Source organism: Malaclemys terrapin, chromosome 1 (genome assembly GCF_027887155.1).
Source record: "Malaclemys terrapin pileata isolate rMalTer1 chromosome 1, rMalTer1.hap1, whole genome shotgun sequence".
NCBI classification, from domain to species: domain Eukaryota; kingdom Metazoa; phylum Chordata; order Testudines; family Emydidae; genus Malaclemys; species Malaclemys terrapin.
The window spans coordinates 110143928-110156174 of record NC_071505.1 but is presented as its reverse complement, the minus strand read 5'-3'; the positions used below and the strand labels follow the sequence as shown (position 1 = coordinate 110156174).

Sequence of the window (12247 nt, the reverse complement as noted above, 5' to 3'; positions counted from 1 at the left end):
TTACTGGACATCACAACTGAGATTAGAGCCAACAGTCTGCAAACAGGCATGTAAATACATGTGTACAGTATACTGCATATAAGGGAGAGAAAGGGAGGGAAAGAAGGTGCAAGTAGCATCTGCATACATAAGCTGTGCCTACATTTGACTTTTTAATTATGTTTTAACACGTTGATTAGCAGATGTCGATTCACACTGAAAATCTACAATTTAAAGACCAAATTACAAACCTTCAACTCAAATGTTATTTCCACCTTAACATATATATGTGAAAGCTGGAAATCCCACCAAAGGTATAGAAAGATGTCTAAATGCCTTCAGAGGCAAACGTCTCAGGAAAATACCAGGTATTAAATGGAATTAATTGACGATAAATGCCAAGATTTTTCAGGGAATTCAGTAACTTCTTACCTCCAAAGTTATCCGGAAAAGAAGACAGAAATATGTGGGATGTGTGTTAAGAATGAAGCCAGACAGTCTGGCAGGAGTGCCACTGTGCGGCTGGAGAAACACATAAATTGGGCGAAATGAAAGAATCCCTCCATCAAACAGTAATTAGAGAGGGCTAATTTCTGGGACTTAACACAGAGGATAGGCGAAAATCAACTGAGGATAGACAAGGATGGTGGAGCCTTGTTCTTGCCCTATATGATGTTTGACAGTGTGGGAATGATTCAAATTCAGAACTAATGATTGTAAATTTGTGTGTAAACATTAAACAGATGTTCCTTCCAAGTCATGTTTTACCCAAGGCTGCACTAGAAAAAATGTTTGGGTCCTACCTGAGCTAGAATTTACAATTGTGTTAATTAGCAGGTGTTAAAACACAACTAAACATTCAAGTACCAATGTATTCTAACACAGAAACATTACCAGATATTTTAATAATTTTGCAATAATCTCAGGAGGCATGAGGATTTCTTGCACCCAGACTCTTCAATTTAGGGTGCCCTAATCAACCTCCCAGTCATAACCAACTCCTCCGGGAGGGCTCAGCAAGGAGTGACACAAGTGTTTTAAAATGCGTCTCCAACGGGAAGAATACAGATCTTAATATTGCCTATAGGTAAACAATATTTTCTGGGTTAAATCTGTGACCACACCTCCTCTCCACGCCTTAAATAAATTCCTAACATTACATTAAACTCAGCTCCTACCAACATCCCTTTATAAGGGTGATTCAGACTGGATACTGACTAGGCAAGCACTGAAAAATGTACTGTCTGAAGAACAGCAACCTGGTTTTTAGAAAATTCAGTATGCTTATATGTAAGTAGACCCATTTGGCTAGGGTATAGCACATCTCTCTCTAGTCATATGTATTTGAGTCCAAAAAATATTTCCATTTTCTTACTGTTTATCCTCAAGAAACATTTCAGTTCTAAAAATAAAGGTTTCACTTTTCACCAGAGATCTTAACCATATTATAAATCTGATTTCCAAATAAAAACTGCAGTTCTTAGCTCAAGATGTACAGAAATGAGTTTGCCCAGAGATCAAAAAAATGAAAGAGACCTTAAGTGACACAAAGTTAAAATGAAACTCACTGTAAACTGGTTAACATACATAAAATAGCCAGTTTTATTCATCCAAACCAGGCTTTTCCTGTCTGAGGTGGAGTAGTATTTTTGTGCAAAACAGATCAGATGCTCTGTCTGTCTTGAAACTGGACAGAAAAAAATTCCATTGAATGGAAAAAGTAATGTGGTTAAAAAAAATGCAAATAAAAAGTGAGTAAGTAGTGGAGAAAAGCAGAAAGAAACATCAGCAAGGAAACTGAAGATAATGTCTAGAAAAAGGGAAAAGCAGGGAAGTCAAGGTGTATAGCATATCAGCCATTTCCATTTCCTTTGGATGGTTCCACAATCAGAACTATCTGGATAAACATTTTGTTTTTAATTGGGGGAGGGGAGAAAGGGTGTGTGCCAACCACAAAACCATCTTTTTAGTAACAAAAAGTAACCTCAACTAAACAAGTGCATAGCCAACTTCAACAAGCACAAGGGCTTATGTCAGTTTGCTACTTGCCAAGATGTAATCTTTGTGGCAACAAACCTTTCCCTAATTAGGGGGAAAAGGTTTTCAGCATCCACCAATCCATTCCTAGTCATATTACAAGTCTGCAACACTAACACCAAGGGCTGGCTTGATGTAGACCTGCAGCATCCCTGACGAATCTGGGTTATTCACAGGATACACTGATGCCAGCAGCTGATATCTGGGCCAAGGCTCCTCATTCAGAGTAGTAAGATCTAAACTCTGCAACCAGAAAGGATTGAATTCTTTGGAGGCTGCATTATCACAGTTTGCTAATCTTTCTGAACTATTCCATTTGGCAATTCTCTTAATTGTATGTTTTTGCTAAGTTACTGTACTCACGAAAAGCAAACAGAAAACTAGGTCTCCTAATGCCTCAGACAGGTGGAAAACAGCTGGACACTATAATGTGCTAATGAACTAGTTCACTGAACTGTCACCATCTCTCACATTGTGCAGAAAGAGAAGTGATAGTCACCCCAGTGATTTTATGTTAAGCTTTTTCTTAGAAAAGATACAACTTTGCCAAATAGGGATGAATACATTTACAACAGAACTCTCTCAGATACACACAATTATGCACATTCAGATCATTTCATTGGGAACATTTAAATTAAACTTTAACAGGAAAGAACAATATGGTGACTCATCAATTTTACTGCACCCAAGTCCTTGCATATCCCAGGAGCCAGTGCTGCAGTGAGTGGCACAGGAGCATTGACTGTAGGCAACTTGTAAGTCTAATTTTATTTATTTATTCATAATTAATGCTACTTTTGATTTTTCCCCCTAAGATTTCGTACAGTTACTTATGTAACAGGAAATACTAAAGATAAATTTGAGGTTCAGAATTACGCCAGTGATATACATGCATCATCAAAAGATTTTTTTTTACTTTAATGCTGGGAGAATTGTACTTGACTAATATAATTTAGCCACTTGACAATTCAGCATACTGCATATTCACAGCATGTGCTGGACTCTGAGGAACTTGGTATGAACTCAGGATATACGTGGTTTATACGTGTCTTCCTCGCACCTAAACAGACATTTTTCTTCATTGAAGTTGGACTGGCTTTCTCAATCATCCCCACCTTCTTACTGATGAAGTCCAATTCGCCTTCCTCCAGGTTGTTTAAGATTCTCCTGAAGTCTTGTTATTTTTCTTTTGCTTCATTTACATCTACCCTCAAATTCGCATTGGGGTAACTTTCTCCATCTAGCCGAAGACTAGATCTTGCTCCTTCTTTATTCTATTGACATACACCCAAAGGTCTCAGAGGTCATTTGAAAATGAGATATGCCATTCCCCTCTCGGATGAGTTGTCCACGCTGCTTTCAGCTTTTAGATCCTGCTGTTTCATGAGGACGGGACTGAGCTTGAATCCTGAATTCAGATCCCTGCATTGTAGGGATCTTGCCAAGACAGCACAGATATATTGCTTTTCACATCATGAAGCATGAGAAGTTAAATTTTAATATGCAATATTGCATCCTTAAAAAGAGCCAGTTTTTTTTTTTAAACTTGCTGCTTTAAAAGGGAAGAATTCAGTTGTTGATTTAAAGGACAATGGGACAGGCATCTATGTTCAATATTCATTTCAAATGCTATTGACAGGATAAGAAGAGTTGGAATTTGGGAGAATACAGATGGCAGATACCCACTATTAGCAACAATTTTAGCATTAGCTTTGTGCAAATCCAGCACAGTTTTTATTTTCCAAAACTCCAGGCTGACCTGGTATATTTTCAATTGCTGAATTTGATCACATTGACCAATACACTTTTCCCATATGATTAATGTAAAAAGCATCATGGGACACAAGACACAAAAGATGTTATAAACCTGCACTTCTGACTAACAATAGAAAGCTCACACCAAATCAAAAAGGACTTGAAATCAGAAGTCAGGAGTGAGATAAGAATTTGCCAGGGAAGAAAAGAGACTAAACTTCCTCACCATCTGTCATTCTATATCTCTCAGAGAATGCTCTCCTAGTCCTTTCAGGTCTGCTGCTATTTGTCGCCCCGTCAACCTCTTGGATTTGTTTTTTTTACAGGATTGAGATTAAATAGGCACTATACATTTCTGCCATTATTTTTCACTGAATTGAACTGATGAGAGGACATGGGAGACAGTCAAAGGAAAAGTCCTGGCTCCATGTAAACTTACTTGGAACCCAGAAAGCTTTCCAAGAGCAGATGTTAAGACATGGAAAAAGCACAGGCCAAAGCTGGGACTTAAGTATGTAATTTAACTAACTTCAGAGACATATTATAAGGAAAAAAAACACTGGGCCTGACAGTGTGCAGTGCCAGCGGGACCAGATGGTTTGCTTAAATCATAAGCTAATAAACCTTTACGCAAAATAAAGAGGGAATGAATTATGGTTTCACAACAGACCCATTTTCTTTAAGAAAGCAGTGGGGTGCTTTAGGTGCTGTCAAAGACTACATCCAAGACATTTTTCAACTGTGTTGTCTATTGTGCTGAATACAGAAAACAATTTTCAGAACTCTCACACAGATACTTGGAAAACTGTCCAGTCATCACCTCTTGGGAGAGGCAAATGCAAGAACTTCAGAAAAGGTAGAAAAATGATTAACCAGTATCAAGCATAATTCTCAATCAATAAAAGTTAAAATCACTCATGCTATTAGAAGCCAAGGAAGGCTCTCAATTCAACAGAACTGCTAAAAGTTCTGCTGCGTTGGCGGGGTATGGCTATGAAACAAGCATGTAGTTGGGATTCTGCCTCCACCATGTGGGATGGAGCTCTGGCTCAGTGACAGCCTTGTCAAACCCAACACCCACATATGTGTTTGAAAGCCTTCTGATGAAGGGATTATGGCCACTGGGTTGTCAATTATGAAGATCTGATAACCACTATAGGCATGTGGTCATTCTCCAAAAAATAATAATCGTATTTTTGGAGTTTAACATACCCACCTGACACACACATCATACATAATTTTAAAGCTTATTTTACCTAAGTTTAGATGAAGTATGATGCGGAGCTGTCAAGTGCTGCCATACACCTCTCAGTGAGATGAAACAATGGTACTCAAAATGAGTAAGTGTCATTTTCTTCAGTTTTAGAAATACTGCAGCATGACTATGACTACAGGTTTTACTTACTCACCTTGAAGTGGGGTTTATTGGTCAAAGCTACCAAATGACAACATATTAGAAGATTTTTTTGAGTTTTGCATGGGTAAGTATTTTTTTTCCAGAAATGATGAAGCTGTTTTTATATGGCAAAAGTGGTAAATACCAATATTTTGCAACATATAACATGAAATGTGTTCACATCGCATACTCTTAATTGTCAAAGTATCACAAATGTGACTAATAGTTTTCTAGATTTTCAGTTGAAATTTGCTGACTAGATTAATCTTATACTGAAGGTTGTGTACCAGTAGCAATAGATTGCTTGCCCACAGTTTGTACTGCATCCTGGGTAGATATAAATGCACATGAATCCTAATTTAATGCTTCCACATTTGTAAACTTTTGATTGTACAATTTAGCATCTTGTCTGCCTTGTAGAAGGTTTTAGACTCAATGACTCAGACGTTAAGGCCAGAAGGGACCGACATGACCCTGCACATTGCAGGCCACAGACCATTACCCACCCACTCCTGTTATAGACCCAAAACCTCTGGCTGAGTTACTGAAGTCCTCAAATCACGATTTAAAGACTTCAAGTTACAGAGAATCCACCATTTACACTAGTGTAAACCTGCAAGTGACCCATGCCCCATGCTGCAGAGGAAGGCGAGAAACCCCTAGGACCACTGTCAATGTGACCCAGAGGAAAATTCCTTCCTGTAACAATATGGCGATCAGTTAGACCCTGAGCATGTGAGCAAGATCCATCAGACACACACCTGGGAAAGAATTATCTGTAGTAATTCAGAGCCCTCCCCATCTAGTGTCCCATCACTGGTCAATGGAGATACCTGCTGCTAGCTGTTGCAGACTGGCTACATGCCATTGCAGGCAGTCTCATCATACCATCCCCTCCATAAATTTATCAAGCTCAGTCTTGAAGCCAGTTAGGTTTTTTGGCCCCCACTGCTCCCTTTGGAAGGCTGTTGCAGAACTTAACTCCTCTGATGATTAGAAACTTTCAACAAATTTAGGCTTGAAATTAGATGATGGCCTGTTTATATCCATTTGTTCTTGTTTCCACATTGGTGCTTAACTTAAATAACTCCTCTCCCTCCTATTTATCCCTCTGATGTATTTATAGAGAGCAATCATATCCCCTCTCTCAGCCTACTTTTGGTTAGGCTAAACAGCCCAAGCTCTTTGAGTCTCCTCTCATAAGATAGGTTTTCTATTCCTCTGATTACACTAATAACCCTTCCCTGCACCTGTTCCAGGTTGAGTTCATCTTTCTTAAACACAGGAGACCAGAATTCATACAGTATTCCAGATGGGGCCTCACCAATGCCTTGTATAATGGTACTAACACTTCGCTGTCTCTACTGGAAATAATTTGCCCGATGTTGAGGTATTTAATTTGTAATTGCCTTTGCATGCAATACTAGTTTTTGAAATATTCTAGAAACTAGCTTTTTAATTCAGTGACACTTTTGCACAGGTCAGTATTACTGAGAGACATAACAATAAACAGCTTCATACTGGGCTTCAAAGTGCTCACTAAATAAAAATGACAATTTTGATACTAACATAGATCTAATTTATCACAAGTCTGTATACGTGTACAAAATGAAAAATGGTGGTGGTAATGACAGTAATGCTAACAATATACTTCGGGAATTTTACTTCTACAGGGAAGATACAGTATATTAAGACATGGAGAATACAAGTCCCCCAATGCTTACATCAAAGAGAGAAAGACTCCCCACAAACTTTGAAGAAACCATGGTTGTTTGTCAAAACAATCAAAAGAATGCAAAAAAACTGTCAAGAGCCACCAGTGCTAGAATTCTGTGATGCTGGTGTCAGAAACAAGGAGAGATTAATTGTATTGGCAACTACTGGATGAGTTTTCTAGTTTACATGATGTGCCACCAATACTCTATCACAGGGGTTGCTTTCAGACATAAATCAAGTTGAATTTGACACGTGTCAAAGTAGTACTGAACCCAGGAAAGAAAACAATCTGAATCTGATCAGAGAGCATCATGTTCACCTGCTTCTATAGCCACCAGAGCAAGCATGTCCTCCAGCAATTGGTCCTGGTGCATTGTTTGCTTAAGAAAAACACACAAGAAAGGCAGGAAACTTCATAAAATAGAAACTTTTGAGAAAGCAACCAAGGGAGATGACTTCAAAGAGATGACATGTTGCTCAGAGTACTTGTGGAAGACTTGATTGTCAAGGATGCAGTTTATCACTCACCATGCCTTTCTTACTCTGTGAGCAAAACAAATCTTAAAGCAAAACCGTCTAGTTATGCTACAACAATACAGTCACCTTATGATATTGCATTTTATCAGCTGATTGAAGAGATGGACAATCATCTTATGTTCAACAAGAAGACTCTTCTCCTGTCCAAACTTCTATGAAGATACAAAGCTCTATTACTGTCAAATACAGAAACTGCAATATATTCTAGTAGCAAATTACAGGCAAGATTAGAAAAACACTATGGTTCTGCAATTTCATTCCATGTATAGCGTGGAGAAGGCAAGTCTACCATTGTTCTATGCAGCGCATAACATTAGCTGATGCTATCCAAGCCGCTAGTAATCTGAAACAAGAATTTAAGTCATTCAAATGTTTTGTGGATAGCATTGTGGATGCCAAACCAACTGACATGGCCACAGTCTATACTACAATTCTGAAATATAAGGTAGTGTCAGCAGCTCTAGGACAGCAGCATGCTGATCAGACCATGGATCAGCAGCTGTATGCTGTTGCTCAGAAAGTGAATGGGGACCTCCCAAATAAACTTGGTACCAATGCGATCCATGTGGTTGGTTTTCATACCCTGTGCTGTTTTACTGCATGTATTGGGAAATTTTGGGGAGACACTGGATTGCTAGACTTTCTTGTTGATTCCAATGTGTATGCAGCTTGTACTGCAGATCACATGCTCTATGTGGCTTCATTCTAGCATTTGATGCTCTGTAACTTTATTCATTTGTTAAATTGTATGAGCAGGAAGGAGTATACTCATGTAGGTCCAGCATTTGTCTTGCAAATATTGGCTGACACTCAAAAGGTGTTTGAGTCTGAAGACATTGAATCCTTACAAAATGTCATTGAAGAGTTTGATGAGGCTGTAACAGCATATGCTACTACTACTGGAGGAATTTCAGGCCTGGGGGGATGCCCAGTCTCCCACATTCAAGTTCTGGGATCATTTTCTCCAGGTTATGCAGATACGACTTCTAAATGTCCACGCAGAGCAAGAGGGTCATTAGAAACTTCACCTAGATACACATAGTGCTATGCTTACATACTTCTTTACTGAAAACAGGCCTAGCTATGCCAGGTGGATACCAATTTACATCTTTGATATGTTAAATCTCCCTGAAGAAGTACACAGTGCCTTTGAATCTGGAGAATTTGCTATGCATGAGACTCCTGGTTCTTTCAACTGAATTTGGAGTAACATGGGAACAGAGATAACTGTCATCAAAGATTCAAAGGCAGCAGTAGGATTGTAGGACTCACAAGAAAGAAGCTAGCCCCTGTCAAATGGACCCTCACAAGACATGTCCTCAGTGAATATACAAAAGCTATGAGAGAAAGAAAGGGCCCAAGAAAAAGTAATGAAGACGAAGTCCACAAACAAGTCCTTGCCTCTGCACTGCAGAGGGATGAAGAACATACTATACCTCTTACCAATCATGTCATCAATGATATGACAAACACATTTGACCCTGAATCACATTCAGAGGTACTTATCAACATTCCTACTGACCTACGGGTAACATCAGACAAATAAGCTCTCTAATGAAAATAACAGTTGTTGGTGAAAAACAAATGGAGAGATTTGTGAGAGGTGCTCTTGATTCTGATGGGACACATAGCTACTTTAGCTCAGTCAAGAAATCTGGCATCAAAACATTTGCTGTCGAGACCAAGACCACCAAATTTAAGTGGGGGCAAGGAAGCACTGCTATGTAGCTTCTTTGGCCATGAAGTGATTATTCCTGTCAGTCTTTGCCTACTTTAATAATAATAATAATAATAAAAAGCTAAAGTAATAAAGAACAGTACAGGAGCAGCATACAAAATTCCAAAACATCGATTCCAAACTTCGTCACCTAATCTGAAATGACAAGGTGATTTTAAATGGGGAAAGACAATATGTATTTTAGGCAAAAAGCTATAATCATCTCAATGACACAAAGTCTCCAACACACTCCCTGGCTTTTGCCCTCTGTATCAGCTTTACACAAGCACGAAATCTAAAAGGGCTCTGACTCTGTTCTCTAGGACAGCTTCTCTTCTCTGCACCCGCTTCCCTCCCTCCCCTTGTAACAGTTGAAGGTAAAGACCTAGTTACTAATACATCTCTCTTGGGATATGTTTTTATATCCGTGATGGTTTTCTTTTTGTTTTGTTCTTTGTCTGGGTAAGGAAAATCAAATACAATTGACTAGATGTAGGACAGAAGAGATTATAACTTCCACTTTTTGGGAAATTAGACCTATGTTGTCCCATTCAGTAGGAATTGCAGATGTGCCTATTCCAGTTGCCTATGACATAGATCAGATCCCACTTACAATGAAAGAAGTGTAAATCAGTATAAATCAAATGGCAAGTGACTAGCTTAGGAGTAATTGATGGGGACAATTTATAATTGGTTTAAACATTTGCTTTAGAGAAAGAGTGAAAGCAATTCAACAAAGCTTCTAAAAATGACTAGAAACCAAGTATTGATTGGCAAGAATGCAACATATGGACACTTAACCTTACTAAAGGGCTTCTTCTAACCCAAAGAAAAGGATAGGAAAGGGGTATGTAATATAATAGGTCTTAGCCATTTTCAACTGCTATACCTGGAGGTATTCTTCATTCATTTATATTTCAAAAGAAAATCAGAACTACATTTCTGGCATATAATTATCAGTTAAGTGAAAATGAATGAAATGTGTGTGTGTGTGTGCATGTACACACACACACACACACACACACACACACTTGCACTCTAAAACCAAATTTGGTTTGGCGGCATTTTATGAGAAGGAGTTTCACTGAAAACATCCAGGAGAGGTTCAGCCAAAGAGAATGTAAACTGCTTATAAAAATCAGTGGGAAGCCATCTGGCTGCAGCAGGTCCACCTCCAGCCACAGCTTGGATTACTGCCTTGATCTTCAATAATTTGGTTTATCAAACTTCTCAGTAAGAGATAACTGAAGAAAGGCCAAGGACTCATTAAAAGCAAACTGTCCATCTGTTACAGATCTGAGTCAAAATACTGCCTATACCTATAGGCATAGTCTCTAATTTTACAGAGCACTGCTATAGGTAGGTGGTCCACTTGCATTTCCATTATAAACATCTATACACAGTGACCTATATCTCTGGTAGAGGAACTCAATTTACAAGAGCTCATACTATTAAAGAATTTTCCCCAACATCCAACACATCTGGAAAGGTGTATTTTGACTTTCAGTTACAGGAGTGCAAAGTAAAAAAGGGTGTTTGGATTTCTTTTGTACTTCTGGAACATCTATGATTAAAATAAATTCTAGATGATAGACAATAATGCATAATAACCAAATTTTAATTTTGTTTAATTTCTCTATTCTTACAATATGGAAAGGCAGCCAGGGTAATAAGCATTAGGAAGTGATTATAAAGGGCCAGTCTGGTGGCCTAATGGCAGCTACTATTTTGGGAGAAGGTGCAAATTGGAATTTGGGTCTGAAATTCCTCTTGCATTGCTCTTTAGTGACTCGTTCTGAGTAATACTGAGGGCTGGGTTCTTGAGGGAGCTGAATCTAAACGGCTGGGGATTCACACTGAAAAGTGGTGGATGGCATTAGGGGAGGAATTTTTCCTGATCATTTGATGCTATGAATTATACCATGGACACACATGATACAGAGTTTTAGGTGCCTTGATAAAATCTCAACATTCCTTACTGATGTAACATGAGACCGGAAAGAGTCCTAAATCTCATTAGAACAATTTAAACAGAGGGCAGAGGAGGAAAGAATTAACACAAGAAAATATATTTAAACAGCACGCTTTTGATGTAAACTCTTAACAGCAAGGAAATCCACAAGTTAGCCTCCAATGTCCTTATCAAACTCTCTTCAGTAAACACGGGGCAGAGATACATGCAATGGCCAGGCTTAATAGAGTTAAAGATAGAAGCAATGGGTACGAATCTGGGTGCATGAACGAAGTACTGTGACAGACCCAGACCAGTGGGGTACATGAGTCTGGTAGAGGGCAAATATAATCGTCACTGGATGAATAGTTTTCTGTTCCCTGAGTGACCAGAGCAGGGGCTGCACTAGAGTAATCAGGAACCTGCTAGAACCAGTTAAGGCAGGCAGGCTAATTAGGACACCTGGAGCCAATTAAGAAGAAGCTGCTAGAATCAATTAAGGCAGGCTAATCAGGGCACCTGGGTTTTAAAAGGAACTCATTTCAGTTTGCAGTGCAAGTCGGAGGAGCTGGGAGCAAGAGGCGCAAGGAGCTGAGAGTGAGAGGGTGTGCTGCTGGAGGACTGAGGAGCACAAGTGTTATCAGACACCAGGAGGAAGGTCCTGTGGTGAGAATAAGGAAGGTGTTTGGAGGAGGCCATGGGGAAGTAGCCCAGGGAGTTGTAGCTGTCATGCAGCTGTTACAGGAGGCACTATAGACAGCTGCAGTCCAAGGGCCCTGGGCTGGAACCCGGAGTAGAGGGTGGGCCCGGGTTCCCCCCAAACCTCCCAATTGACCTGGACTGTGGGTTCTTCCAGAGGGGAAGGTCTCTGGGTTGTTCCCCAACCCACATGGTGAATCTCTGAGGCAAGAAAATCCACCAATAAGCGCAGGACCCACCAAGATAGAGAAGGAACTTTGTCACAGTACCTAAATTAAAATATCCTGATTTGCAGAGGCGTTGAACATCAACATCTTTAAAGGAACTCATTGTTACATTTAAAATCAGGCCACTAATTTAGAAGTCTAACTTTAGGTCACTATATTTTAGAAAAAAAATGGCCGCAGTTACAGCCATATGTTTGAATGCTTTAGCTTTTCAAAATCAGGTCCTAATGCTA

The 12247-nt window shown here is 39.3% G+C and overlaps 1 protein-coding gene across 5 annotated transcripts in view; it reads right to left on the bottom strand.

Moving 5' to 3' along the window:
- ERC1 (ELKS/RAB6-interacting/CAST family member 1) overlaps positions 1 to 12247 on the bottom strand; it is a 539904-nt gene that overhangs the window by 207698 nt on the left and 319959 nt on the right. The window lies entirely within an intron of this gene.